General features: G+C 41.5%; 1 non-coding gene across 1 annotated transcript; it reads left to right on the top strand.

The window, feature by feature from the left end:
* Positions 1-22891: 22891 nt before the first annotated feature.
* trnai-aau (transfer RNA isoleucine (anticodon AAU)) lies at positions 22892-22965 on the top strand. The gene has a single exon. It is a non-coding gene; the product is annotated as a tRNA-Ile (tRNA).
* The last annotated feature ends 4172 nt before the right edge of the window (positions 22966-27137 follow it).

Raw genomic sequence — 27137 nt, 5'->3', positions numbered from 1 at the left:
GCCATCAGCACGCTGTAATAGGAAAACGCTTAGAACGCTCCAATGCAAAGTTCAAACTGCTTCATATTTGATACACACGATGATTGTACATCCATAAACAACGCTCGATGACCAAATTACCCATCATGGCCAGTGGGAGGGGCCTATAATCACACAGGAAAATCCTTCTCCACAACTATGCCGTTATACGAAAACGCTTGCAACTCCAGAATGCAAAGTTCAAAGTGTTATATATTTGATACACATGATAACCGTACAGCCCCAAACAACAAACGATAACCAAAAACACCCACAATGCCTTGCGCTCTCAGAGGGCGCCGCTTCTTGGGCCGTCCTACGCCAGCAGCTCTAGCGGCAAGACGACATGTCGTGTTGACTTCAAAACACTGTAGGATGAATCTTATTAGATGGAAGCACATTGCTATGGCAAATAGAGTAGGCTGTGAAAAGTGGGAGGGGCCTATCATGACAGTGAATAAAAAGTTAAAAATAGTGCTGGGCAAAATGGCCGAATTTCGATATCACGCTGTTATTTAGCGAAATGTTGATATTCTAGATGATGTAATATTTATATTAAAGTTTAAGGATGTAGAAAATGCAACGAATCAAATAGCTTTACATTATAAATTACAACCACTGCTAAATTTTGCAGTAAAACATTCAATTTGGCGTAAAATAAAAAATAAAATTGACAATTGCTGATTCATATAATGGTAATTTCGATAACACACTGTAATTTAGCCAAATGTTGATATTCCAAATGATGTAATATTTATCATATTAAAGTTTATGGATGTAGAGAAATATAACGAATCAAACTGTTTTACATTATAAATTAGAAACACTGTTAAATTTTGCAATAACACATCCAATTTGGCGTACAATAGAAAATAAAACTGACAATTGGCATTGAATATAAAGTTGCCTCCTCACTTCCCCCAGCACTATTAGGGAAATCATTTTTTCCCTACAGGTATTTCAAAATAATAGGACCAGTAACAAAACAAAATCACACCCCTCAAAATGAATATGGAATTAATTAAATTTCAATGGCATCAACATTTAACACAACCCCGAGTCTTATGGACAGCTTTTAGACACCTGAAACACAAAAGAAAGAGAAGGGTAAGCAGAAGGTACAGAATGCAAAACAACACCATACAGTATTAGCTGGTCTGCCTGCATGGAAACAACCCTACCAACAAACATCTATTCTTACAACAACAACAACAACAACTACTGTCCCTACATCAGATCAAAACGGCAACAAACCTACCAACAACATTGTTTCCATACCACTACTACAACAACAACCGTCTCTGCATCAGATTAAAAATGGCAACAAACCTACGAACACAATTATTTCCGTACCACTACTATTACAACAACAACAACTGTCTCTGCATCAGATAAAAAATGGCAACCAGGAAACTCTGACCTTTTACAAACACTTTTCATGTTCCTGGGATGACTTTTCTCAAAACCAACAAACAATCCCCTCATGATCACTGAAGTACGTAGGCAACACTATTGACTCTACTTCAAAACGTGATGTTTTCACATACACGTGGTCAATCAATGTGCCTCGCTCAGTGGTGGCTTGTGTGATTAGCTGCACAAACCTTTTATCTTCCACAAATTTACAGATGGAAGATGACCTCAAAATGTCATCATTAAAATCTCCCATGACAGCAACCGTGCTACTTAGTGGTTCTAACCAATCAAGTAGTTTGCCAAGTTGCTCCTTAAACAAAGACATTGGATATGATGGAGGTCTATAAACAACTGCCACTAAAATGTCCCAGGATAAATATTTCACGGTACCACACTCCAAATCAACATCTGGCAATTTGACCACCTCAAATGCCTCATTTAATGAACTGAAAATGCCAACACCACCATGTTGCTGGGCTTGCAAAGCTCTAAATACTGTGTTCCTGCCGGAGTACGCTACACTCCGGACTGTTATGGAAACTGTAACCATCAATCTTTACCATATCCAGTGCATCCGTATTAGGGAGCCATGTTTCAGTTACAGCAATGCAGTCACAATGCAAATGCTGTGTGCGTAAGGCCAAGTGTGAAACATGGAGAGCCAAGCTCTGCACAGTCATCAAAAACATAGAGAAAACTACTGGTTTTAATTCCTTCTTACCTTTCACCAAGAACGGAGGCATATTTTGAAGTGCCTCCTTAATGCCGTGCCTACAATACACATATTTTTCATCAAAATCTTGGAGAATCAACCCAGCCAAACTCTTCACTCTGCTCAATGCCACGTATGCCTGTCCTGCTGCAAATGTCTTAACTAGACCCACGACAGCGCTGTCCACAGTAAGTCCTTGCACCTTATGGACCGTACAAGCCCAAGCAAGCTTCAGTGGAAATTGCCTCCGCATCCCACCCTTCCTGGACACTCTGTTCTCGTCTGGGCCAATCTCGGTGGAGTCAGCCAAATCCCTATAAGGGTTAACCGTTTCCTCCTCTGTGCACCAACCACAGTGTCATCAAACTTCACATACACTTTACTAGGAAACTTCTTCTCACCGTCCCTCTCAATGTGTGTCACTTCACCACAAATGCCATTTACAAGGCCATCCTCAACATCAACATTTTTAATCAACATAACACGGGCACCCACACCCACAAGCAGTGTTTCCTCCAAAGACGTTTTCGATGTTTTGGAATGGTGCCCCTCAATTAATTCAAGCTTCCCTGTTTTCTTACTATTTTTGAAGTCCTGCGCTACAATTTTTACATGTTCTGGACAAATCCTCAACAATTCACCACAACTGTACTCACTTACTTGACTATTTGTAGGGAATATGTGTAAACTTGAACTAACTTCACCAGTTTCACAATGCTTCAGTGTCTCAACATCACTAGCCAGCATTTTCACTCCCTTTGCTGAGTTGTTGAACAGGATCAGAACTCATGCAAACACTCTGTCCTTCTGTCTCACTATTTCCTCTAACTCAACTACCTGAAACACAGACCACAGGTGAACCCCGATACCCTCAACATAGAGGTTTCCCTTTAACGGGAGGCAACTGATAGAAATCACCCACAGCAATAATACTCACGTTGCCAAAGGAAGGAAAGTCACCCGTTTGCTTTATCTGCCTCAACCTACCATGAATGTAGCATAACAATTTATGATCCACCATGGAAATTTCATCAATAATCAATATATGCAAATCCATGTATTTCAAACGCAATGCATTCACCCAACGGTATGTACGGTAAGCGCAAATCCAGTCCAATGCCAAGAGCCGTGTGGATTGTACATGCTTTCAAATTGAAAGCAGCAATACCAGTTGGTGCCATCAACACAACACTAACATTGTCCGGATCATGACACAAAGGTGACAGCAACCTAGTCGACTCATATTGAATAGCTTTTATTAAATGGCTCTTTCCTGTCCCTGCACCACCAGTAATGAACACGTGGAATGGCTCAATTTTTTTTCCCTGAAACCTTGTCTATGCACCACTGTCGTATTTGATAAAATACAGACATCTGCTTTTCATTCAAAGACCCAACTAAAGCCAAACCATCTTTTCTACACAAGATGTTGGTTCTCTTTTCCAATCCACAAACTCTTTCCGCGTTACATGCCAGATCAGGAATCTGCTCCTCACCATGTTCATCTACCATTTGCTCCCTACTCTCCATCTCTTCCACACACTCTAAATGCTCTCTCTCCTTCTCTGGGCACAACTGGCCCCACGCATCATCAAAAATAATATTATCTTCATCTATTGAATCCAGGATTTCATCCAAAACCTCAGCGTCCTTTTCCTCAAATTGGGACCTATTTAAATCAACAACAGACTTCACTGAATGACTTGTTCCATCACTAAACCTCACACACCCATTCTCATTAAACAGCTGAAACGTTTCCTAGGCATCAGGTTTCACATCTAAATCGTCTCGATGAGGAAGAAACAACTGCAGGTTGGTTTGATGAAAGGATTCGGGATGTTTTGACTCATAAAAGCACACGTAACGCACCACTGCAGCTTTGGTCCGTGTTCTTTTCGAGACAACACCCAAATCCTTTTTCAATTTTAATCCAGTTTTGGGTTTCTCACCTTTGCTACAAATCCGATATTCTGAAGCGAATGTTGCCATACAGATGTCATTGAATGCAATGTCATCTAGCCTGCTTCTGTACCTATCCATTAAACTAATCATCCACATGCCTTCTGAGCTAAGACCCTCACCTGACGCTGCCCTTTCTTTTAACACTTCCAAAGGCAAACTCATCCGCACAATGTTGTCCCCTGTGGGAATAAACAACTTTTCTGGAGCACTCCTTTAGATGCATACTTGGTGTTAGTCTATAAACAGCCTCCTGCGCACACACATCCCGATTATGCAAATACACAGTACCCAGCTTTTTCATTGCTTCTTTTGCACTCAAATTTTCATCCTTTTCTGCTTCCTTCTTGGCATTTGCTAACAACAAACCTATTTCCTTTTCCGCTTTGGAGATGTAGGAAATGATGTACACCACGCAAGCGTATGCATCTACTACAAATTGGATGTCCATGTTCGCGTTCCAGCCCCTCAACAGGCTCTTGCTATAAGGATTAATCCAAACTTTACCAATATCCCTCTTCAATACTACACGGGTCTTTTTTTCACACCGTCTAAACGCCATTTCAAAAAGCTCTTGAGTTATCCCTAGCTCACTAAACAAGTGGTCAATACTCCGATACTGACAATTCTCACCAGAGAGAGCCGTTAACACCACATCCAGAATCCGGTTTGCCATTGCCTTTTGCATCTGAGGTGCCTCCTTGGCCTCGCATTTACAGGGTTCTTTGCTATCGCCCGTTTGACACTTACATGGTTTTTCTGGCTCTTTAGCGTGACTAATAAAGGTCCTACCTGAAGCTGGCTTCGGAAAGCCAAAGCGACAAACACTGTTACCCCGCTTACAGGTCTTTGAATGTCGCTTTGAATGCTGCTGTACAGATGTCACAATCTCAAGGAGATGTTCATCTTGAGACGGCAGCTCACACGTTACATATTTGTCCACAAATTCCACAACCTCCTGATCTGTGTTTTTATTAATCACAGGTGCGTTTTCTATCCAAAAAAGACAATGCACATGAGGAGACCCACGCTGTTGGAATTCCACCCTATGAAACATATCTGCAACCACGCCTAAAGGATGCGAGGGTGACATAATCACCTCCTTCAAGAAAATATGCCAGCGAAAATCGAACAATCTGGCCACTGCGACGGGATTGCGTCGTAAAACATCACACTTGTCCGCCCACTCCAACTGCTCAGCTGTCTCTAAACGACCCTCCTGCCTTAAAATATTGTTAAGATAACTTTCCCAGCGCATATCAGCTGAGGAAAACGAGCAAAACCAGGTAGGGATCCCAAGCTGTCGAACACACGCCAAGAGATCATTCTTTGCCCTCTGCCAAAAAGATGGAGTGCCTCTAATAGGCTGAAGAAAACGAAAACCATCAAACCCCAGCAGCTTCTTTAAAGACTCCTCGTGCTTCAATCGATCACCAACATCTTTAGCTTTGTAGCCACCTTTCCTTTCCTAAGTGCAATGGACACCTTAGACACTACCTGCTGAAGGTCCAACAAGTACTGGGCATAAAATATATATTCAACATTCCGTGCAAACCTGCCATCTGCACTCAACAGCCTATTATTAAAATAACGACAAAAGTCAACCTAACTTCCCTACTCTCGTGAAAAGTATTGTTTCCTTGTGGAAACAATACTGGAAAACACTTTGCCTCATTAGCAGTATCTGACAACAACTTCACTGGATTATTACCTTCACCGGGGGCTACATTCAACACATTGTCTAAATAATGATCTAAGGCTTCCTGACCAATATCTACCGGCATTAAACAAGTATCCTGAAACATGCAGTGCTGCTGTCTATCGTGAAGTAACTCATCCTCAGCTGCATCCTCAGACTGCACAACATTTCCTACCTTCCCATCACTTTTCTTTTCTACTGCCTCATCCTCTTCCATCAGACACAACTCATTAACCCATTCTTCATTAAATTCAATCTCTCTATACAACGGATTATTTTCCTTTAAATACCTTAAAGCATTCCTAACACGAGTGCTATCAACAAATTGATACTCATAATGCCCCTTGTAAGTAAGCTTACGCTTCAACTTAACGGGTATTAGAGATCCTTCCAAGCTAGACCGCGGCAAAAAATTACTCGTCTCAACTATGTTGGCAGGCACACAAGTCACTGGACCATGTACACCATTCTGACCACCTTTAGGTAATGCCAACATTTTCATAAATGGGATATGCAAAGCTATCAAATGCTGCTCTAAACTATTTAAACATGCTAATTCCTCTGGGATGGGATCAAGGCTCAAGTTATTAGAAACACATTCAGCTGGCACCTCACCCCTATTCAACTTCTTATCACACGTAAAACAAATCCACAAGTGAACCCTAGACTTATCCAACCACTGGCAAGGGCTCACACACTCCTCAGAACAAACATGCAAATAGTCAGTGGTAATGCATTGCTCTGCTACCAATGCCACGTGCTTTTTAAGACGATAGGATTCCCTTATACACGATATAACCTGGTGCTTAAACAACAACCGATGACAGACACAGCAAACACAATGTGGTCCATCTTTAACCTTTTCTAAAAACTGCTCAATAACAATCTATCTGCTCTACCTTTTCTTTAATTTCTTGCTTTTTCTTTCGATAGCTCATTTTACTTAATGCTTTAACATTCTGCCTACGAATTTCATTTAGCTTATAATTTCTCTTACCCCTTTTCGTTGCTTTTCTGCCTATAGACATCACTTTCCTTCCATTTTTTTATGCTAAAAGCCCTGACACCCTCTCTATGCTCAACATTTTCTTTATATTTTTGGATGCTATAGTCTTTCACCCCCTCTCTATGGTCAACATTTTTTTTATATTTTTGGATGCTATAGTCTTTCACCCCCTCTCTATGCTCAACATTTTCTTTATATTTTTGGATGCTATAGTCTTTCACCCCCTCTCTATGGTCAACATTTTTTTTATATTTTTGGATGCTATAGTCTTTCACCCCCTCTCTATGCTCAACATTTTCTTTATATTTTTGGATGCTATAGTCTTTCACCCCCTCTCTATGGTCAACATTCTCTTTATATTTTTGGATGCTATAGCCCTTGACTAACTCTCTATGGTCAACATTTTTTTATATATTTTTGGATGCTCTTATTTTTATGTTTTTCCATAAACAGTGCATTGTCCTGGTATCGCTTCCTTTCGCTTTCCCTAACACTATCCTTGTAGCGTTCATTTTCTACAATTTTTTTTTTCTTTTGCAAATATATTTTTCTCTCCATGTATTTTGAATACTGCTTACAAATCCCCAGCTCTCTACCTGAATCAACAGATAAAGATGGACCAAATTGCTCATGTAGGCCTTCATCAATATACACAAGCTCATCATTTACATCTGATCTTACAGCTGCAGTACCAATGCTACTCTTCCCTGTGCCATGCTGTCTAAGACTATATCCACTGAAACAATCCTCAGTCACTTTGCACACACCTAAACAACTCTGCTCCTGAGGCTGTTTCACACACACAACCGTCTCAAAATGATTACCACGGACATTTTCTAAATAAACACCCTGCTCCGACAACTGCTCACCATTACAATCATATTTTAACCACCGACCATTACAATAAGTGTAAATACTAAGCCCTAAGTAATTAGCTGCCACCTGAATTTCCATCTCGGTTGCCCATGTTCCTACACAAGACATTTTCGATCTTCCGACATAATCACCAACAGAGGTATACCCACATCTCAAAAAAGTCTTGTAAAAATCGGCCTTACTTTTTAAATGCTTCACAACAGCCAGCCTAATCTTTCTATGTTTTTGTTGTGTACCACTAACAGCCTGACTAAGAGCCCTAAAAAAACAATTACCATCCTCTTCTATTTTCTCATTTTGACAAGGCGCTCCTAAAAGACCAGTCATGGAAAAGACATCAACTTTCTCATACTCAATTTTCAACTTTCTACAAATGGCCTGAGATACATCTGTACCAATGGGATTGAACTCCATCTCTACATGCCTATGTTCACTAATAAACACCACATCTGGCTCCACATCAACAATTTCACTGTCTAAATAATCAAACTCCATCTCTACATGCCTATGTTCACTAACAACCACATCTGGCTCCACATCAACAATTCCACTGTCTAAATTATCGCTCTTACGCTTTACACCTCTGGGAGTGACACGCATTCCATTGTTTAGCCATAGCAACCAGACTAATTGCCATACACTGCACACCTCCATACACAAAGCGGCCATCTCCTTGGTGAAAAGAGCCCTGTACTGACCTACGAGGAGCAGCAGGCCTGACCGTGCTGCTACCACACAAACTCTCTGCCTCTACACCTACCAAACCACTCACCTTACCTTCCAGCGCAGAACGGCCGTCCTCACTAGAACACTCTGCCGGTGAAGATTGGACGTCCTGTTTCCGCGCAGCAGCAGTCTGTGCTCCCGCGAAGACCTCAGCCAGGGTGGGCGACAGAGCAGCACGCGCTCCAGCACTGCCAGGGACGACCTGCAACTGCAAAACAACACACATTAATTTCAGACACACAAATATTGAATAAATATGCAATACTTTGTGTGTTTTTCCTGAATTCATACATACTTTACACAGATCTGATTTCAACAATGCTTTGAAAAAAACCTAAAAAATACAAACCTCTGCCACCACCCCAGCAGGCACGACTCTGGAAGGTGACCTCCTCGTCTTCACCTTCACAGCATCCCTCTGCCCCCCAAAAAGAATTCCCATGAATAAGCAGTCCAACACGTTTTTTCATTCCAGATGCTGAGCATCACAGATCTCAGCTGACAAACACACTAGCTTCTTGTCCTCATTATTCACCTCATCCACATTACACAGGTGCATCATTGTATGATTTATCAAATAAACATTTTCTCCCCCAAAACAACAATACATGCAACTGTTCTTTAAACAACACATGATGCTAATACAGGTTAATACATGTTCAGTTATGAAACTACTAATAAGACTCACCTCCTGTGCAGGTGTCCTTGCTACAGCTACGCTGGGTGACAGTCCAACGCAGCCAGTGACAACCTGCGGCTACAAAACAAAAGCAACACACATTAGACACATTACTAATCAATCAATGTATAATACTTAAGCTCTGTGTTTCCTCTAACTACTAAATAAATGAATACAAACCTCCCGCTCCACCCGACCATGCAGGAATCTGGAAGGTGAACTCTGACTTTTCACCTTCACAGCACGCGCTTTCTTCCCCTGAAACAAAGAACAAAACCATGAATAAACACTGTGCAACGTATTAACCAATCTTAGATGTTTTACAGACAATAAGAGAAAATACACCAAACTGGATTTCAAAGAAACCCAGTAAGTGTTTTCTGTTGGATGGATCTCCTTTGTGCTCCAGCAGGTTGCTTCGAGCCTTATCCATCACAGCCTCCGGGGACAAGGGTCGCATCCATGGCTTTCTCTTATTAGCCTTTTTTATTTCCGTTGCCTCAAAGGAGTCAGATATTTTTAAGCTACCATCAGCCCGTCTAAAAAAGTGGGGTTCCATCTGTTTGACAAAGAAATAAAAAAGACTGAATAGGCATTTCAGCAGTTGCTTAGTTGTAGTAGATGAGCAGATCATTTTTAATTAACAGTAAATATTTGCATACACTATGTACACATGCTGACTTAGAATTAACATGTTATTCCTAACACAGCTAAGTTTTTAATTAGCAAACTTGTTAAAAGAAAAAGGAGGAGCTAGATGCTAACCTCAAATAAATATAAAAAAGTACTGAATTATCTACACACATTTGCCCTATCAGAGGGAAATGAATGAATAAACGACTGACTGACTGACTGACTGACTGACTGACTGACTGAATGAATGAATGAATGAATGAATGAATGAATGTTTGATACACAAATCTACAAATAAGTGGAACACAGTTTAAGAACACAGTAAATAAATAATACACGCTTCCGTTTGCAACATTACGTTAATTGATGAATTACGCTACCACTGGAAAATAAATCTTAACACTTTGCCGTGACTTAAATCACTATAAACAACGAGTTTGTGTGAAAACAACCCCAGAAAAACAGGTTGAGTGGGGGGTTGGGCCAGGTAAAAGCGTCGTAATTACGAGCTGACTGACTGACTGACTGACTGAATGAATGTTTGATACACAAATCTACAAATAAATGGAACAGTTTAAGACAGTTGTAAAAGTAACAGAACTAAAGTAGGCGCGCTAAGTTACAGTAGTAACAGTAACCGTGTACCAAAAAAAAAATTACACACTTCCGTTTGTAACATATATATATGCGTTTGAAAGCTTGATTCATTTACATCACAAAACCGCCCACAAAAAAAATTCATACCTCCAGTTTTAATCGGCACTATTTTCTCTTCCGTTTCCATCAATCCGCGCTGCCGTCAACGTCAACGGTGCGCCTAATTCCATCAGCTGTTGATAGCGCGCCTCGCGGACAACATGTTCGACTCCGCGACTCGCGGACGTTTCGGAGTCAGACATGTTGTCCGCGAGTCGCGGAGTCAGACATGTTGTAGGTTTTGTAATGTAAATGAATCAAGCTTTCAAACGCATATATTTTTTTTCTATTAAAAACGCACAGTTTTGTGGCCCCGGAAACTAACCGGGACTACTTTCTTGAACAACTTCAAGTGGCCAGAACTCGGACCACGGAGGTGACCACTGCGTGAGACAATGTGTATGCACTATAGTGCTGGTGAGGATTGCATACAACGTCATGTCTTAAATAGGCGAACTATCCCTTTAAGACTGCTCTACTGTAAAGTGTCTTGAGATACCATTGGTTATGATTTGGCGCTATACAAATAAAAGATTGATTGATTGATTGATTGATTGATAGCTGAGACCCCCCCACCCACACACACAGATATCAAAGCACGCAGAACCTGTCATGCCATCCACCAATCAGGAGCCAGCAGAAGGAATGTCAGTGTGAATTTCACTGTGACATCATCACACACTCTGCTGATGACATCATCAGGAGCCGGTCGCACATCAAAGGACTCAGCAGCACCTTGAGTATTCTATAATAAGGGAAAGCCTTCTGAGAGAGACACTATAACCCACAAACTCCTTGGACTGAGTGAATTTACTTAATCTCTGTCACTCTGACAACAGTTATATTTTTGATCTAATGATGGAAGTGCATCAGTTCAATGTAAAGAGTCTGGAACAAACATGCTTTGAAGCTCTGAAGGATCACCTCTGTCCAGAAAAATGCATTGGGCTGTGGCAGTTTACTAAAGTCTGGTATATTCCCATTTTGTTTCAACTGAAGTATGAGGCCTTTCACTTTATCTGTGAGAATTTTGAGGAAGTTTCACTCTGTGAAGAGTTTTTGCAGCTGGAGGTGCAGGAGCTGGCTGATATCCTGGGTCAGGATGACCTTACTGTGACCCAGGAGAGCACAGTTTATCAAAGTGTTTTAAGATGGATAAACCACATGCCTGAGGAACGACAGGGAGCCATTTCTACTCTGTTACCAAAGGTACGACTGGGGCTGATGGACAAAAGTTACATCACAGACAATGTGCTTAACAATGATGTGGTAAAAACAAACCCTGAGTCCCATCTCTTGGTCTCTGAAACCCTTAAAGTTATGTCTCAACCTTCGTTACTCTGCTCTGAGTCTGGGATCAACAACACCTTGTTTTGCCGTCGCTTGCCAAACGCCGTCTTACTGATGTTTAGAATATCTTCTAAGACCATAGAGGCCTTTGACTACAGAACTAACAGCTGGATCACAGTTCACACTCATCCTAGTCTGGAGGATTCCATGACTCACTTATTCTTCTACAGCACTGTCTTCCTTGGTAGATGCCTCTACATTGTGGGTGGTGGTTTAAGAATTACTGACCCCTATAACATAATGTGGAGGTTTAACCTAGTCACACACACTTGGCAGGAGATGTCACCAATGCAGGAGTCACGGCGCTGTGTGAGTGTTGCTGTGCTAAAGGGATACATCTACACTATGGGAGGCTACAGGAATTTTACCTCACTAAGAACTGCTGAACGCTACCAGCCCAACATCAACCAGTGGATGTTCATTGCATCAATGAATGAAGGGAGGGAAAATGCCAGCTGCACCACACTGAACAATAAGATTTACATATGTGGAGGATGGAGTAGGAGTAACATTAGATCACTGAATACTGCTGAGTATTACAACCCACACACCAACCAGTGGACACTGATCACTCCTATGGGAACACCTCGGAGTGGACTTGGAGTCGTTGCATATATGGGCCACATTTTTGCAGTTGGAGGAAGCGATGGGTTCAGAGATCTGAGGTCTGCTGAGGCTTATGACCCAGTGACCAACACCTGGTACGATGTCCCTAAAATGGTCCACCGACACAGTTACTTTGACATTGCAGTGATTAACAAGCAGATCTTTGTTGTCTCTTGTCGCGCAGGAAACAGAATTGTTGAGTGCTATGACTGCACTACAAATACTTGGTCTGTAGTATTTTCTGGCATGGACCACAATGTATGGGTGAAATGCTGTGTGATTTCTAGACTTCCCAACATGGCTGAGTACTGTTCACCTCATTAACCCATCATACCCAGGACACAGGTCTAAAAAAAGTCTAAACTAGATACTGAGATGGAGCAAATGTTATTCTCCATGATCCTAACTGGGAGTGTAACCTGCTCTGACCAGGTCTGTGTGTATCAATAAAAGTGTTTAAAGACATTAGAAGAACTAATGTGTGAATAAATGGATCAGTTCATGTCCCAGCTCAGATGGGATGGTTTTAATCAGCCTGGATCAACCTGAGTTGGTGATGATCTAGAAAAAAAATACTACATTTTAGTGGTGACAACATATAGCAGACGTGTAGATGTACTGAATTTCATTAGAATTAATGTCATGATTAACATGTATTAATTTTAAATATCAAGACAAAACAATGCAATTCTGTGACACAACAAACCATTGAAAACAATAGAACCTATTTTAACATTTAGAACAGAGGTCTTCAACAGGGGGTCTGCGGAGGTACTGCAGGGGGGTCGCGAAAGTTTTGGTTGATTAGACATTTTTTATATTCCCCCCCGCAAATTTTTCATCCATCCATCCATCCATCCATCTTCTCCCGCTTAGCCGTTTCCGGGTCGTGGGGGCAGCATCCTCAGTAGGGAGGCCCAGACTTCCCTCTCCCCGGCCACTTCCTCCAGCTCTTCCGGGGGGACCCCGAGACGTTCCCAGGCCAGCCGAGAGACATAGTCTCTCCAGCGTGTCCTGGGTCTTTCCCGGGGCCTCCTTCCGGAGGGACGTGCCCTGAACGCCTCACTAGGGAGGCGTTCAGGGGGCATCCTGATTAGGTGCCCGAGCCACCTCATCTGGCTCTTCTCGATGCGGAGGAGCAGCGACTCTACTTTGAGCCCCTTCCGAATGACTGAGCTTCTCACCCTATCTCTAAGGGAGAGCCCAGCCACCCTATGGAGGAAACTCATTTCGGCCGCTTGTACCCGCGATCTTGTTCTTTCGGTCATGACCCAAAGTTCATGACCATAGGTGAGGGTTGGAACGTAGACCGACCTGTAAATCGAGAGCTTCGCTTTTTGGCTCAGCTCCCTTTTTACAATGACGGACTGGTGCAGACTCTGCATCACTGCAGACGCCGCACCAATCCGCCTGTCGATCTCTCGCTCAATCCTTCCCTCACTCGTGAACAAGACCCCGAGGTACTTGAACTCCTCCACCTGGGGCAGAACCTCATCTCCAACCCAGAGAAGGCACTCCACCTTTTTCCGGTCGAGAACCATGGACTCGGATTTGGAGGTGCTGATTCTCATTCCGGCCGCTTCACACTCGGCTGCGAACCGATCCAGTGAGAGTTGAAGGTCACGGTATGTTGGAGCCAACAGGACCACATCATCTGCAAAAAGCAGTGATGCAATACTGAGGCCCCCAACCGGATCCCCTCAACGCCCTGACTGCGCCTAGAAATTCTGTCCATAAAAGTTATGAACAGAATCGGTGACAAAGGGCAGCCCTGGCGGAGTCCAACCCTCACCGGAAACGATTTCGACTTACTGCCGGCAATGCGGACCAGACTCTGACTCCGGTCATACAGGGAACGAACAGCTCCTATCAGGAGGTTCGATACCCCATACTCCCGGAGGACCCCCCACAGGAATCCCCGAGGGACACGGTCAAATGCCTTTTCCAGGTCCACAAAACACATGTGGACTGGTTGGGCAAATTCCCATGACCCCTCAAGGACCCTGCTGAGGGTGTAGAGCTGGTCCACAGTTCCACGGCCAGGACGAAAAAACCACATTGCTCCTCCTGAATCCGAGGTTCAACTATCCGGCGGACCCTCCTCTCCAGTACCCCTGAATAGACCTTACCGGGGAGGCTGAGAAGTGTGATCCCTCTATAATTGGAACACACCCTCCGGTCCCCCCTCTTAAAAAGGGGGACCACCAACCCGGTCTGCCAATCCAGAGGCACTGCCCCCGATGTCCATGCGATGTTGCAGAGTCGTGTCAGCCATGACAGCCCCACAACATCCAGGGCCTTGTGGAACTCCGGGCGGATCTCATCCACCCCCGGAGCCCTGCCACCGAGGAGCTTTTTAACCACCTCGGCAACCTCAGCCCCAGAGATGGGAGAGCCCACTCTCGGGTCCCTGGGCCCTGCTTCCTGATTGGAAGGCGTGTCGGTGGGATTGAGGAGGTCTTCGAAGTATTCCCCCCACCGATCCACAACGTCTCGAGTCGAGGTCAGCAGCGCACCATCCGCACCATACATAGTGTTGACGGTGCACTGCTTCCCCCTCCTGAGACACCGGATAGTGGTCCAGAATCTCTTCGAAGCCGTCCGGAAGTCGTTCTCCATGGCCTCACCAAACTCCTCCCATGTTCGGGCTTTTGCCTCGGCGACCGCCGTGGCTGCACTTCGCTTGGCCCGTCGGTACCTGTCTGTTGCCTCCGGAGTCCCACAGGCCAAAAAGGCCCGGTAGGACTCCTTCTTCAGCTTGACGGCATCCCTCACCCCCGGTGTCCACCAACGGGTTCGGGTATTGCCGCCACGACAGGCACCGACTACCTTACGGCCACAGCACCGATCAGCCGCCTCAGCAACAGAGGCACGGAACATGGCCCACTCGGACTCAATGTCCCCCGCCTCCTCCGAGACATGGTTGAAGTTTTCCCGGAGGTGGGAGTTGAAGCTCCTTCTGACGGGAGACTCTGCCAGGCGTTCCCAGCAGACCCTCACTATACGTTTGGGTCTGCCGGGTCTAACCGGCATCCTCCCCCGCCATCGGAGCCAACTCACCACCAGGTGGTGATCAGTTGACAGCTCCGCCCCTCTCTTTACCCGAGTGTCCAAGACATGCGGCCGCAAGTCCGATGACACGACTACGAAGTCGATCATCGAACTGCGGCCTAGGGTGTCCTGGTGCCAAGTGCACATATGGACACCCTTTTGCTTGAACATGGTGTTTGTTATGGACAATCTGTGACGAGCACAGAAGTCCAACAACAAAACACCGCTCGAGTTCCGATCAGGGGGGCCGTTCCTCCCAATCACGCCCCTCCAGGTCTCACTGTCGCTGCCAACGTGAGCGTTGAAGTCCCCCAGCAGAACGAGGGAATCCCCAGAAGGAGCACTCTCCAGTACTCCCTCTAAGGAATCCAAGAAGGGTGGATACTCCGAGCTGCTGTTTGGCCCATAGGCACAAACAACAGTCAGGATCCGTCCCCCCACCCGAAGGCGGAGAGAGGCTACCCTCTCGTCTACCGGGGTAAACTCCAACGTACAGGCACTAAGTCGGGGGGCAAGAAGTATAGCCACCCCGGCCCGGCGCCTCTCACCATTGGCGACTCCAGAGTAGAAGAGAGTCTAACCCCTGTCAAGAAGGCTGGTTCCAGAGCCCTTGTTATGTGTCGAGGTGAGACCGACTATATCTAGTCCGAACATCTCCACCTCGCACACAAGCTCAGGCTCCTTCCCCGCCAGAGAGGTGACATTCCACGTCCCTAACGCTAGCTTCTGTAGCCGGGGATCAGATCGCCAAGGCCCCCGCCCTGGACGACTGCCCGATCCACACTGCACCGGCCTCATATGATTCCTCCTGCGGGTGGTGGGCATACGGGAGGGCGGGCCCACGTCGTCCTTTCGGGCTCTGCCCGGCCGGGGCCCGTGGGCAAAGCCCCGGCCACCAGGCGCTCGCACTCGAGCCCCAACCCCGGGCCTGGCTCCAAGGTGGGGCCCCGGTAGCGCCAATCCGGGCGACGTGAACTGCCTTTGATTTTTGTCTTTCATATATGGCTATTGAACCGCTCTTAGTCGGACCCGTCACCTGGGACCTGTTTGCCTTGGGAGACCCTACCAGGGGCATTAAGCCCCCGACAACATAGCTCCCAGGATCATTCGGGTACTCAAACCCCTCCACCACGTTAAGGTGGCGGTTCATGGAGGAGGCAAATTTTTCAATAAATTGAAATGTCTTTAAATACACATTAACATGAATCCAACACACTGTAGTGAACAGATAAATGGAGGCAGAAGATGTCTTTCAGTCAGCAATGCACACGTTCATCGACACACAGGAGCTCTTTCAAGCTGGGCACTGGTTCATTCACCTGTCCCATCATACATTAGTGACTAATGTATGCCATTTATAGCTGGTTTGAGGATTCACTGCCTATACTACATGTATGTTTAAAATTAAAACATGAATCTGTCAATTATGTTAATAGTTCAGTATTGTATGCAAGATAACAGTTATGTTTATGCATGCCAGTGGCACTAACAAGCATCAATAATTTTCGTTTCCACATTTATGTTGAACAAAAATGTCCATTTGAACAGCTTTTATGCAAAATGTTGTTACATGCAATTGGACAGACATTGTTGATCTTGGCAGGTATCAGTTTATTATGTTATGTTATGTTTATGAATGGCAGTGGCATGGCCACCCTACTCACTGTACCTTGCACATGTTTAAACTAAAAACAAGAATATATAAACCTGTGTGTTATTTGAATATCTTACCATTGAATGCACAATAGTACATTTATACATGGCACTATAGGACCAGTTTAATATAAAACACAATTTTAAACAATATATATAAGTAGGGGGTCCCCGCTCCATCTCTCCATCAGTTTGGGGGTCCTTGGCCTGGAAAACGTTGAAGACCCCTGATTTAGAATAATGCACTGTAATACAATATAACACCTACAGACCAGGTTAGGTGTTCAGCCTAAGTGACCATGGTGATTTAGCCTGGTAAGAAGTTTTCCAGCATCTGAGTACAGCACACACTGAACAAATGCAGGAAGTTAGAGACAGAGAGAGAAGAGGAAATCCAGCTTCAGAGGACAGGGTCTTTGTGTATTCTTCTTGTTTTGTGTTTAATGAGTTATTCATGTTTTTTTGTTGCATTTTCTAGATTTTTTGTGTGCATATTTATGGTCATTTTGTGAAACTGTACAGTACATTTGTGTACTTTTATTGTCCTTTTGTTCAGTTTTGCTATTATTTTGTGTGTTGTTCCTTCATTTTGAGCGTTTACTTTGGGGTGTGACCAATACTAGACTGAGTATTGTGTGGCCCACGTCTGGTCCAAACCTAAAGCTAATAAATGATTGCTAATCAGGAAATGTCCAAATGAAGCTCTGTGATGATGGACTTTTATTGTTAGACACGTTGTCCTAACCAACAGGACAGAGGAGTTCATCTGTTGACCAATATCATAGTTAATGTTGTTGTGGACAGTCCCAGAAAAGCTGCTGCTCTCTATTTGATCTTAAAACAAAGCCTTTGCTGTAAATTAGAGATAAAATATAAGAAAAAAAACACTACATTTGAGGAGAATTCTTAAAACAAGAGACATTATCTGTTCATGCAGCAAATTAAATTTACTAAACAAGAAATCTTGAAAAAATATGTTAAATCTTAAAATAAGAAGGTCCTGATAAATATTCTAAAGGGTTAAAATAAGCAGAAATGGATGATTATTAGATTAAATTGCTTAAAATCAAACTTCCTACAGCACAATAATAAGTGAAATGTACTGAATATAAACAAATAATTCTTGTTAAAAAAATGTTTTGTTTTGTTTTGTTTTTTTTAAATGTTGGCAAATGAAAGCTTCAGAACAAGAAGAAAACAACTAATCTAAGTAAAAAATGACTCAGCATTAGTGAAAAATGATTAAGCTGTTTCTTGATACAAGTTGACTCATTTTGAAATAAACCTAAATCTATATTAAAACTAAAACCAAAACCTTAAAACCAGTTTTTGTTCTTAAAATAAACATCTTATCAGAATCACAACCAGGAGTATGAGTACCATCAACATTTATTAACAGTATGAACCGTACACCAGAAACAGTGGTTGCTGCACACTTTTTATGTCAAATTTAAGACAATTTAAGACTTTTTTTTAAAGCAAAACCAACAGCAATGAACAAAACACATAATATGCTGCTGTATAAAGTGCTGTGATTTGTCACGTGAAGAAGGCAAAAACAAAATGATCAAACATTTGTGCAACACTACAATGTAAAGTATTCAAACATGTCTCAGTTCAAGGTCCATCTAACATGTGAGACCTAAGGACACTGAGGGAAAACTTGTGGCGTAGCTAGCCAAGTCAGGCACAAAACAACTTATTCAAAGGCATTGCAAACAAAAACAACTGTGAACTTGTAATAGAGAATAAGAACGCTACGTCAACTGTATAAACTATGGAAGTATATCTGTATCATAATTCAATTTAAAATCCATTAACAGAAATAATTTTTCATTTTCAGAATATAGCTGCATTTTTTAACTCATAAATAAAATGAATAATAAATCATCCATTTTCATTTTCTTCTTCCCTTAAACATGACGCTCTGGTGGGAGGAGTCAATGCAGACACGGGACCAGAATTACAAACGGTGGAAAATCAGATCATTTCGAGTCAAAATAATGTGAGCAGCTGATTTTCTGAGGGTGCACAGATCCTAGATGACTAAGATAGTTTATAAATGTGATGACTGGACTACAATAGAGTTACACATAAGTAGTTTGAATTAATCTGTGACCTTTGACAAATAAACAGTGGTTGCAAATATCAATGAAACTTTATTTATACAGGGACAATTCCAACAATAGTCACCTCGTAGTGTGAGATAACAGGCAACACATTGTGTGATCATTGGTTTCTAAGAAGGGTTTACAGATGAAAAGCTCTATTATAGCTAAGTGTGTGCTAATATGCTAATTATTGTAATATACAGTTTTTAATAGCAGACATGATATTTACAGTCAATATATTGTGTTTCTGGGTGTGTAAAGGTTACAGATGTGCTTCATATTCTTTTGCTATTTATTTGAAAATATATTTTAATTAATATTTCATCCCGCGGTTCTTTTTTCAATGCAGATATGGTAAACAACACCAAAATTCAAAGATTCATAAAAATAAAACTTTATTAATCTTCCCCATGTGACCAAACTATAACACTGCATTTTTATTTTTTCTATTCATTATTAAATAATGATGACATGTATGGTGACCATACGTCTAGTTTTAGACATGTCCTCTTTTGTTTTCACCTGGTGTCAGGGCTGTGTGGGGATATTTTACAAATTTCTGGGTTTCCCAGGGACTTTGAACGCATCTCGAGGCATGCGTTAATTTAAAAGACGTACTTTCACAAAATTGTGTTCTATCTGTCACCTGCAGTCATAGATTTTTTATGATATAGATATAGAATCAACTGCACTTTGTAAAAAAGACAAACAAACAAAATTATAAAATGTGTTACCATTGTTATTTTGATTAAAAAAACAATCAGAAATACAGCATTTTTTTGTATTTGGTTTTTATTTTTTCCTGTTTCTGGTTTTTCTGTTTTCCTGATTCTGGTTTTAAATTAATTCAAAAATTACAGGAAAAAAGTGCCATAAAGTAGATGTTTTACATAATAACATGCTCCATAGTTAATTATTAGTTATTTTTGCTGTGTCAGCATGTCTTTCATGTAATGTACAGGAAGTGACTTTAATTCAATTTGTTGAAAATTATTTCCTAGACAAACAAATGCAGTTATTCTGCATCATGCAGTGATAGACACAACAAACACATATACAGCTGTTATGTTACTGCACAATATCATATAAGTTAGCTGTTAGCATAATAGCTTTATATTGTAACAGCTCTGCTGTTTGTTGGATGTGTCCGTTGTAGATGTTCCTAATTCCTACAGCGTTGGCAGTCAGTGAAGGCAACTTGAGGATGCGTAGTGGAGATGTGTGTTTACAGTCTATGGTGTAGAGAGTTTGTGTCAGAAGTTAACTTTGGATTCATCTTTGTAATTTACCTTTCCATGTTTTATTTGGTGTGGTCACAGCAAACAGTGACTCAGGAATTTTCATGCAGTGAAAACTCCTGAGTCATGATGGTAAACAGCTAGGCAGGCAGTATTGGTTTCACGTTTATGGTGAAGTGCTACGAAGTGTCACAATGTGTGTGTGCACTCTGTGTATCTGTTGCACGGTGTATATTCTGTTTGCTTTGAAGAAGTAATCCCACTAAGTAATCCCCATTTTTAATAAAAATACTGGTAATCTGATTACATGTTTTTAAATGTACTGTAACAGATTATAGTTACATTATTTTTGTATCCAGATTACATAACGCTGTTACTTGTAATCCATTACTCCCCGTGTGTGTGTGTGTGTGTGTGTGTGTGTGTGTGTGTGTGTGTGTGTGTGTGTGTGTGTGTGTGTGTGTGTGTGTGTGTGTGTGTGAGAGAGAGAGACAGAACATTTAGGGGCTCCATCCATGAAGTCAGCAAAATGAAGGTCCGTCGTTCTATGTGATAAACAGATGTAAATCCTTGTTTTAATCATAAATAAAAATGGCCAAAAATGGTGGAAAAAGTTGTGAAATGGGATTTTAAAAGCCACAGAAATTGGTTAAAAGTGGCAAATTAGAATGAACAAAAACGAACAGAAAAGGTTTTTTCAAAGTGTCAATATTGGAACAATTAGTTTAAACTTTCATATAATGGGCATGACAAATGGTGTATGTGGTTAAATTGGCAAAAATAATCATGAAATATGATGAAAAAGGATAAAAGTGACAATAATTGGTCAACATATGTGACATTAGATGCAAAAGTGGTGGAAAGGAGTTGTAAGTGTCTTGAAAGTGGAAAAATGTGTATTAAAATAAACTAAAAATGCATTAAAGTTCAGGATTGAAGCCACAGATGCTGCAGGGCGAGAAAACACACACACACACACACACACACAGTTTACACACAAACGCCCCAGGGACGCGTTCACACTAATTCTGTGTCACAAAGTCACATGTGTTGGAAAAAGTCACACAAACACCACTTCTACTACACATTATTTGTGGAAACATTTGTTCCTCTAAAGATGTTTATTATGAAGATGAAGCGATCATCTGTAGTTTAAAGATGTGTAGCTCTGTGGGCCTGTACTACAAAGCTGGATACGTATATCCTGGATTTATCTCCGTTAGCGGGTTTCACCTAACCAAACATTCTCTGTCAGAGAGCAGCTGCACTATGAACTGAGATATCAACTCACTCACTTAACCCAGGTGATTTCAGCCTGGCTACGTGCACGCTCCTGTGACAGGGGTGAGAAAGGACCCCCACACTTTGTGTATAGCAGCACAACTGCTGTATGTTCCTGCTGAGGCTGTCAGCGTCACCACAGTGTATAATGAAAGTGTATAATGAATGAATGAATGATCTGATTGGTCCGTGGATACAGAAAGTGTCTGACACACACAGCCTCAATCAGCTGACTAGGCATTTTACAAAGATTATCATTCAAAAGTATTAATATTGTTCATTTTTAGTGAGTCACACATAAACCTTTTAGTTTCTGGGCAAAGATTTGTCCATAGAGACTAGAAACAAATGTAGAGACTTTATCTTGTGTTATTGGAGAGTTTTCTGATGTTTTAGAGACATAAAAGCATGTATCACTCACTGCTGTGAGGACAGTAAGAGGCTCAGAGCCACAGCTGATCCTCACACACAAGCAGCTGATCAGAGCAGACACACTCCACACTGCAGATGAAATGTGTCTGTTCTCTGTCTCCACCTTAGATAATGTTTCTCTTAGTTTTACAAGCTATTTATCTCGTTTGTTATCACTCTCTCTCTGACTCAGGGCAGACTGTGCACGGACTGAAAGCAGATCAAGTGAAGTCCACCACACACACAGAGTCAGAGGAACCTCTGTGACTCTGTTCCTTATGAACAGGTTTGTGCCTTTATTCTGTTGCTTCTCCACCTCAGTCTTTATTTTTCCTCTTGATTTGACAAAAGTCACGTTAGAGATTTCTGCTGGAATATAAAGCCATGATACTTTATCTACTCTCAGATCAAGAACACACATTGACTTTTAATGAGCAGCTCGAGCAGCCAATAGTAATGCTTAAAACAGCTCATTGGATGGTCCCATTGGTAGAAAGATCTCTGATTGGCTGACATCCATTCTGTATTGATAAACTTCATTTTCAGAGCCTGGAGAAGGAGAAAAGATTCACTGTCTACTCAGAACACTTTGGATTACAATATGCTCAAAGATGATTATGGATTTTTGACCAAATAACATTAAAAAAAAAAAAAAAAAAACATACTGCAGCTTTAAGCTAAGGGATGAGTACTGCTGAATTTTCACCTGCCAACTTTCTGGGTCTTTAGAACCGTAAGCGTTTTAACTCACACATTTTTGCAGCTACATAGGCCAGTTAGCTCAGCTGGTCAGAGCGTGGTGCTAATAACGCCAAGGTCATGGGTTCAAACCCCATACTGACCAGATATTAATCAAGGACCATAAACCTGCTTTCATGTGTTGTAAATGTTAGTGTATGAGTCAGAAAGGACAAGGTATGAATATGTATACAATAAACACAGATAAAGAATATCTAAACTGTGAATCATTCCCAAACCTGGAAGAAAATTCACAAACAGCCAAAAATCTAGAATGACTGTCAGTAAAGAAGCTTCTTTTTGACATCTTAATAAATCAGCAAGTAGGACAAATACCAATTTATTGATGAATAATCCCAGAACAATTTAGGTTAAATACTAATAATACTTACTTTGTATGTGTATGCCTTGTGTATTCAGGTGTCCAACCATCATTTTGTATCCACAGTTGTGATGGAGCTGCAGAATGTAGGTTATACTTTCATCTAAATCATTGTCTTACAATGTAGTGAATAAATCATGGACTCTGTTTATCCAAAACAATGAGAAAGGTCACAATAGACATTCAATGAAAACTGTCTGTGAAATGATCTAACCATTGTATGTAATAAAAACTCATAGACTAATAATAATGTAGCCTATTTTTAATGATCAAACATGTACATATATTAGCACACTATAGCTACAACTGTGCTTGTTTTGACAAAGTAAGTTTTACTGAACTCTAAATTAAAACTACTGCTAACCTGGACAGATGCTAGAGATAACAAGGACAAAACAATACTAGATGACTTTATACATTAGCTGATATTAAGGACAAGGGCTGATGTGCTGTTAAAACAGACCAGATTGTTTTAATGTAGCCTAATTGTTGTGTAGTCTACATGACATTAGAACCTGAACATATGCCATATAATATGACCAGTCTATAGCTTCATAATATAAGTATTGAAATGGAATAGCAATGCAACGTTAGCCTAGCCTACCATTAATACACATTAACATGAGTAATATTTACACACAAATATAGTTCTACTGTTGCTACTTTCAAACAAGCAAGAGTTACACTATCAATTATCACCATGGTACATCACAGGTAAATAAGTCATGTGTATGAGTATGGAGCTGTCATGTTCTGTTAATTATTTATCCTTTGGGGTTCTCTTTAAGTTATTCTGTGTCTTTGTTTATTTGGTTTGAGTCTAGTCATGTGTTTAACTCTTGTCTGTGTTTCAGGTGTTCCTGTTTGTGGCTCCACCCCCAGTGATGTCTGTGTGCTTGGTTGGTGACTGATTAGCTCACTCATGTTTCCACCCAGGTGTGGTCCATTCCCAATCAGGCCTCCTCCACTATTTAACTGAGTGCTTGGTCACAGTATGACTGTGGGATCATTGTTATTGTGTGTTTATGCTGTCGTCCTGCATCGTGTCCTGCTGCGTCTGGTCTTTGCTCCCTGTTCCTCCTGCCCTTATGGATTTAAGTTTTGTTTTGTTTTGGAGAATAAAGACATGGACTGGTTCCAGGAACATTATGCTTAGATCCTGCCCCCTTCTCTCTCTGCATTTGGGTCCACACCCACACAGGACCGTAACAGGAGCTTCCTCACCCATTCCCTCAGACAGGCCTCAAGTCCTGATGCACAGGAGAACATTCTACCACAACAACTCCCACTCTGAGCCACCATCAGACGTCCATCACGCCACAGCACCATGTAGCCCACAGCTAACCTCCAGCTAACGGTAGCCACACAGAGATAACATCTCCACACTTTCACTGCTGACACCAGACGTAGAGCTCAGGACCAGCCAAACCAGCGACACATCTGGATAATCAACTGACAGGTAGAAAATAATAAATAAAATAATGTAACTTTATTGATCACCATAGTGAAATTTTTCTCTGTATTTTGACCCATTTTCCCAGAGAGGTAGCAGTGGGCTGCTAACTACAGACACCAAGGGAGCAGTCTGATAGTAGTTTAATGAATATTCATACAAACATCTCCCTATGTTCTTTGTTTGGTGGATCCCGTCAGGATGAGGGAGGGGCATGGCAGGACTGTGTCTCATAGAAGGCTGACCCTGGAGTAGGTGAGCTCTTCTGCTGGACTTTGTAGGAGGTTCTAATGACTGTAGATTGTATTTATTATACCTACATCAGTACAACACTCTGATAATGAAATGCATGTGTAAGTGTCTAATCTATCAAAGAATTCACAGCACGTACGTACGACCACGTCACAGAACTTTCACCCTTTAGGTCAAAACCAACACTTAATACACACCACCACCCAGCACGTGTCCTGTTCTCTCACTGGTAAGATTCAAAGTACAGCTGTCCTTATTTATATTTGTCTATTCATCACAGTAATAAATATTGTGTTTCTGGTAAAAATGTAAATGTTTATATTATTAGGTTGTAGTCATTGCTAAACATGTTGAATGATAAAAGTATATAAAAGCTTGTAGTTGTTTTAACAAGGCAACACAATGTAGCTGCTCAACAGAACAAGAGTATTTAGTTACTTTGAAGGAGTAAACCAGGAACGCTGGTCAACACAGTGAAACTGTTCTTCCTGATGGACAAGCTTTTCCTACATGTTGGTGGATTCTGAAGAGAATTCTTCTTCTTCTAATCATCAAATCATCTTCTTACAGAACATTCTAAGAACTGTTTACAATCTATTAGAAAAACCTTTTGACTGTGTTTTTCTTTCTAAAAGACGTTTGTGTTCTTTGTGGTTATCATGACCTCTGACCTTTGTGATAATCTAAGACTAAAATCACTCTCTACCATGTAGTAGTTTTCATTAAAATCCTACATGTCCCATGATTCTTAGCTCTTCTCTGTAGTCCTTGTTCTCCTGGGACGTGTTTTAAAGGTGTTTCTACTGTCGTAGCTGGTCTGTCAGTCTCTCCTCTAAGCTGGTGTTCATCTCTCCTCTGTTTCACCAGGAGGTGAAATACAGGTGTGTTACATTTAATGATGGTGGATACAATGCTGAGCAGTGTTTACTGTGACACCAACTACACAGAGACGTCCACACGCTCCTAAAATCTGAGAAGGAGGTAGGATGGAGGCATAGCGTTCTTGAAACCAATCCATCTTTATTAAACAAAACTTAAATCTAAAAAGATAGGAGGACCAGACACAGCAGCACAAGGAGGGAAGACAACATACACAATGATCCCACAGTCATACTGTGTCCAAGCACAGCTAAATAGTGAGGGAAGCTTGATTGGGAATGGGCCACACCTGGGTGGAAACAAGAGGGAGCTAATCAGTCACCAACCAAGCATACAGACATCACTGGGGGGTGGAGCCACAAGCAGGAACACCTGAAACACAGACAAGATTTAAGCACATGACTAGACTCAAACCAAATAAACAGAGACACTGAATAACTTAAAGAGAACCCCAAGGACTAAATAACCAACAGAACATGACATGTTTGCACTTTTTGCTCATTTATGGTACTTTTAGCCATTTCATACCACCTGTTTCTGTTTTAGACCCATTTTAGTCACTTTTCACTCTTTTATTGCCATGTTTATGCATGTCCACTCTTTTAATTATATCCATGTCTTTTAAGGCTTTTATTAAATAGTGTCGGCTGTAGTCCAGGCCGCCGCCATCTTGGATTATGTTGTCACCAGCGCGCCATCGCCCCAAGTTGTACTAGCGCAGAATGAGTCAAATAACTGTAAAGAGGTCTTATATTAATAATAATAATAATTCTCAACAAGAACTACTGATTGATTTGTCACATGACTTTTCCAGGGTTTGAGGTTGTTTTATTTAGTTTCACATCTACCTGTAGCTCTATGTTTTTTACACTGATGACAACTTGTTTGTAGTTATATTTCAGAAAGTTTCACTTTTACAGTTACAGTTAGAAACCTTTGTTAATTGAATATCCTAGTTATATTACAGCAACCAAATTAAACTAAATCAACTAAGTGAATTAATAAAAATAACCTGTGTAAAGGCTTATTCAAACTAAAAAATTATCTTGTGAACTCTGTGACCTGTTAAACCTGCACAACTCAAAGAATCAGAATCAAGAATCATTATTTCTTGGCAGAAATACTTTTAAACACTTGCTGTACATTCAGCTGACATAAAAATCTTGTTTTCAAATATGTATAATTGTGAATTTATCAGTAGCAGTTTTAATATTTTAGTTATTTTTTGCAGGCACCTTTTGTGTCCGTCAAATGTATTTAAAATAAACTAAAATTAAAGAGAGAATGTTATTTAACTACACTTGTCAGAATT

The sequence above is a fragment of the Gouania willdenowi genome, unplaced genomic scaffold, assembly GCF_900634775.1.
Source record: "Gouania willdenowi unplaced genomic scaffold, fGouWil2.1 scaffold_429_arrow_ctg1, whole genome shotgun sequence".
Taxonomy (NCBI): domain Eukaryota; kingdom Metazoa; phylum Chordata; class Actinopteri; order Blenniiformes; family Gobiesocidae; genus Gouania; species Gouania willdenowi.
Note: the sequence above shows the minus strand (reverse complement) of the source record. Positions and strands in the feature narration are given on the sequence as shown.